This window comes from Octodon degus, unplaced genomic scaffold, assembly GCF_000260255.1.
Source record: "Octodon degus isolate 3935 unplaced genomic scaffold, OctDeg1.0 scaffold00104, whole genome shotgun sequence".
Classification (NCBI taxonomy): Eukaryota; Metazoa; Chordata; class Mammalia; order Rodentia; family Octodontidae; genus Octodon; species Octodon degus.
In genome coordinates, this window is record NW_004524680.1 from 2,703,130 (window position 1) to 2,708,439 (window position 5,310).

Genomic DNA, 5,310 nt, shown 5'->3' on the forward strand with positions numbered 1-5,310 from the left:
TGAGCCATTTCCTCGGGCCCCCTTTGTTGCTATTATAAAGAAAATTATCAGAGAGTGATGACATAGAAGAGGCTGAGTAGGAAATAAAAAAATCCATCCAAGCACATAAAAGCTAGTAAATTAGGCTGGAGAGATAGCTCAGTAGGATAAGCACTTGCCTGGCAAGCTCAAGGACCTGAGTTCAATCCCCGGTTCAAAAAAAAAAAAAAGGAGTTCGCTGTTCCATTTGAGCTGTTGAATCTATGTGTGCAAATTGTTTATAAAAGCTAGTAAGTTGACAGCTCTAAAGTAACTTCTGAAACTGAATCTAGTTTAAAATTCATAATGTCCAATGAAGAGCCTGATGAAAAGGGTAGAAATTGTCATCCAATTTCAGTGATTTCCTCATTTGTTACTGTACTCACCACGTGCCACCCCCGAGTCCCATGGCATATGCTGTGTGGATGACAGCCAGCATTCAATACAGCTTGCTCAAGCCAGGGTGAGCAATAGGGGTCTTGTTTTCCACATACTGGAGCTGCGCATTTTGCTGATCGATCACTGCTTTGACCACAGGGGTGCTGGCACAGAGGTCAGCTGCCAGTACCTTAATCCTCATGGGGTGAAGCAGTTCCAAAGAAATTAGAGGTAATACTTGCAGTGTTGTTTCACCTTTTGGGAGGCAGACAAGTATGGAAATCTTTTTGGGGTCACTGGTTAACCACACAAATAACAGAACAGATACTTCACCGACCAGGCACATCAAAATACACACTTTGCCAGGCATGGTAGCTGACACCTGTAATCCCAGAACTATAGGAGAAGGAGATAGGAGGACTGTAGACTGCAAATTCACATTCAGTCTGGGCAACTTAGTGACTTACACAAACCCTGACTCAAAAAAAAAAACAAAAAAAAAAAAACTTTTCAAATAGCCTGGGAATGTATCTCAGTACGAATGCCCTGGGTCCAACCACTGGTACTGCCAGAAAAAAAAACCAGACTTTGAAAAACTACTTTGGAAAGTCACAACTCGAGGCCTCCAGCCCTCAAGTAAGATTCATCAGGCCCTAGATAGTTATAGACAGAATTCTAGAGAAACCACAACAAAATACTCAAAATAGCCCGTTTTAAACAGAAAAATTACAAAACAGAGAACCAGGAATGGTGGCACCAACCAGTAGCTTCATCACATGGGAGGCTAATGTAGGAGGATCACAAGGTTGAGTCTACCCTAAACATAGTAAGTTCAGTGTCATCTTGAATTCTGTAAGTGAACCCCGTCTCAAAAGAAAAAATAATCACAAAACATACAGAAACACAGGAAAGCATGGTCCATTCATATGGATAAAAGAATGTGTAGAAACAAGCCCAGGCACTGGAATTATTAGTCAAAGATGTTAAAGCAGAGCTGGAAGTATAGCTCAGTCCTAGAACTTGTGCTTAGCTTCTACAAGACTGCAGGTCCAAAACACACACACACACACACAATCAATATTGGTAAATATGTTCAATGAATTAAAGGAAACCATGAACAAAGAACTAAAAGAAATCAAGGAATGAAAATATTGAGATACAGAATTTATAAAAAGGAACCAAATAAATTCTGAAAGTGAAAAGTACAGTAAGTGAAACAAAAAACTAATCAAAAAGGTTCAAGAGGGGCCGGGGAGATGGCTCAGTAGGATAAGCGCTTGACTGGCAAACGCAAGGATCTGAGTTCAATCCCCTGTTCCGCCAAAAAAAAAAAAAAGGTTCAAGAGGGCCGGGGGAATAGCTCAGTGGCATAAGCACCTGCCTAGCAAGTGCAAAGTCCTGAGTTCGATCCCCAGTACCCCATCCCCCAAAAAAGGTTTAAGAACAGATATTAGCAGGTGAAATATTAATAAACCAGAAAATACCACTGAAATTTTCTCTTCATGTTTTTTTTTTTGATACAGGGTCTCACTATGCAGCTCAGACTCACAACGATCCTCCTATTTTGGGAGGATTTATGGGCGTGGGCCACCATGCCCTGTCTCAGTGGCCAGCACTGTGTGCCCCAGGTAGGAGCCAGCACAGCATGCAGTGCCAGGGGTAGAATCTTGTCCTTATACTTTTCAGAAAGGCACTTACACCACTGAGCTAACTCTACAGCCCCTCTTTCTGTTTTTGTTTTTGTTTTTGAGACAAAATTTAATATGTAAATCAAGCTGGCCTTGAACCTATATAGCCTAGGCTGTCCTTGAACTCACAGTGATTCTCTTTGTTTAGAATCCGGAGTTCTGAGATTACAGGCATGTACCACCATGCCTGGCTTTCTAGCTATACTTTCAAAATTAAGTTGCTATTAGGCAAACCAAGCTGTTAAAAGCTTAAGATGTTAATTATAAACCCCAAGGTAACCACTAAGAAAATAAGTAAAATAATCTAGAAAAAGAAAAGAAAGAAGTAAAAACAAATACCCATAAAAATGCAGTAATGAGCCATGTATGGTGCTGGACAAATGTAATCCAGGCACTTGGGAGGCTCAGGCAAGAGACAAGGCCATGCAATTGAGGCCAGCCTGGGACACACAGCAAGATGCTGTCTCAAAACAAAAAGGGAAATAAGGAACATATTGAGGAACAACAACAACAAAAAAAAAGTAAAGAGCATGTAGGAATAAATTCTTTATCAGTAAGCATATAAAACATAAATAGATTAAACTACCCCTTTGGACAGACAGATATTGACAACATGAATTTAAAAAACAAACAAACAAAAAAAAAAAAAACCAAAAAACAGGATCTGGGCCGGCCAGATAGCTCAACAGGCTAAAGTGCCTGCTTAGGCAGGTGTAGGGACAAGGGTTCCATCTCCGGTGTGCCGTGCTGGCCCTGCCACTGGGGCGCGCTGAGACTGCCATTAATACTGGGCATGGTGGCATGCACTGGTAATCCAGCACTTGGGAGGCTGAAAACAGGAGGGTCATTAGGAGTGCAATCTGTGTAGTGAGACCCTGTAGATCTTGCACTAAATACATAAAAAAAAAAAAAAATCAGGATCCAACTATATGCTGTCTGTGAATGCCTCCCTTCAGATACAAGAACACAAGAGAGTTGAAAGTAAAATGAGGGAAAAAAAATTCCACATAAATGATAATCAAATGCAAGCTAGAATGGCTATATTACCAGATATAATAGACATTAAAACAGAAAAGCATAAGAGAGGCGACATTATACATTTTTGGTTTTGTTTTTTCTTTCTTTTTCAGCACTGGGGATTGAACCTGCTACCTTGCGCATGCCAGTCAGTTAAACTGTATTTTTTTTTAACTACATTGACAAAAGTTTTGATATAGCAAGAAGATACAACAATTAACTTTAACCATAGAGACTCAAAACACGTAAGGCAAAAATGGCAAATCTGAGGTGAATGGACAGCTTTACAGTAACAGTTGGAATTTTCAATAATGAATAGGAAATCAATAATGAAATTAAAATCTTTAACATTATAAACCAGAGTCCTCTACCCAAAAGAGCAAAACACACATTTAAGCATATACAGTATAGAATAGCCTCCAAATCAGATCACATGAAGAGACCACAAAACAAGTGCTAGTAGCTGAGCGTGGTGGCACTTGCCTGTAACTGCAGTACTCTGAGAAGCTGAGACAGGAAAACTGCAAGTTCAAGACCAGCCAGGACAACTTAGCAAATCCCTCCCTCCAAATAAAAAAGAAGGAAAGGCTAGGGATATAGCTCAGTCTAACAATGCTGGGTTTATTCTCCAGTACAGCTCCCCACCCAAGTCTTAATAAATGTTTAAAAATTTAAATTAAAGTATCTTTTTTGATCAAACTGCAATAAGGCTAGAAATCCATAATAGGGAAAATGAAAAATTGAAGCAAAAAAAATTAAAGCAACATACTAACATAATGAGTTAAAGAAGACATAACACCAGCATGAAGGCATTTGAGACTGGGCGTGGTGGTGCACACCTATATTCCCAGCGCTTTGGGGGTTGAAAACAGGAGACTTACTACTAGTCCGGTCTACATAGTGAGACCCTGTAGACCTTGTACTGAATACATTTTATTTTTTTATTTTTTTTAAATACCTTTTGTCACTCAGACTTTTTTTAATATTTATTTATTTATTCATTCATTCATTCATTTATTGTGTGTGTGTGTGTGTGTGTGTGTGTGTGTGTGGCCAGCTCAGCCCACCGGGGGGCGGGGCTGGCTGGCATGTGGTGCTGGGGATTGAACCGCGGTCCCTGTGCTTTGCTAAGCTTGTTCCAAGTAGGTGCTTTAGACCACTGAGCCATCTCACCAGCCCCCTGAATACATTTTAAAAGAAAGAAGAAAAAAGAAAAAAAAAAAGAATAGAAAAAAAAGAAAGAAGAAATAACAAAGAAACATAGAAAATACCTGGTGATAAACAATAATGAAAATACAACATGCCAAAATCAAAAGTAATAATTAGAGGAAATGTTATAGTTGTAAAAAAAACACACTTAAAAAAAAAAAGAAAGTGCCAAGTGTGGTGGCATAAGGCTGTAACCTCAGCACTTGAGAGGCTGAGGCAGAAGGGTCACCCCAAGTTCAAGGCTAGTGCTCAGTACAAAAGCAAGACCTTGTTAAAAAAAAAAAAAATCCACTTTTGCTCCTTCTATTCTACATAGTAGTGGAAGTTTTAGCCAGAGAAGATAGGCAAGGAAAAGAAAGACAAAGCATCCAAACTGGGTTAGAAGTAAAATTATCTCAGGTCACAGATGGCATGATTGTATACACACACACACACACACACACACACAACCCTATAGCTGGCATGGTAACACTTGCCTATAATTCCAGCATTCAGGAAACTGAGGCAGGAGTGCTGCCATAAATTCAAGGCCAGCCTGAAATAATAGACCTTATCTCAAAAAACCAAAAATAAATAAATGAATAAATATATATGCATTCTTTTTTAGACACAGTCTTGCTATATAGTCCAGGCTGGTTTTGAACTGACTTTACAACCCAGGCTGGCCTCAAAGTCATAGCAATCCTCCTGCCTCAGTCTCCCAACTCCTGGGGTTACAGACATGTGCCACCAGGCCTGGCTAAATAAATTTTTTGGCTGGGCCTGGTGGCACACACCTGTAATCCCATCACTCAGGAGACTGAGGCAGGAGGACAGTCACAAGTTTGAGACCAGCCTGGGCTACAAAGTAAACTCAAGGCCAGCCTGAGATGCATGGTGAGACTCTGTCTCAAAAAGAAAAAAAAGGGGCTGGAGAGATGGCTCAGTGGTCTAAAGCACCTACTTGGAACAAGCTTGGCAAAGCACAGGGACCACGGTTCGATCCTCCAGCACCACATGC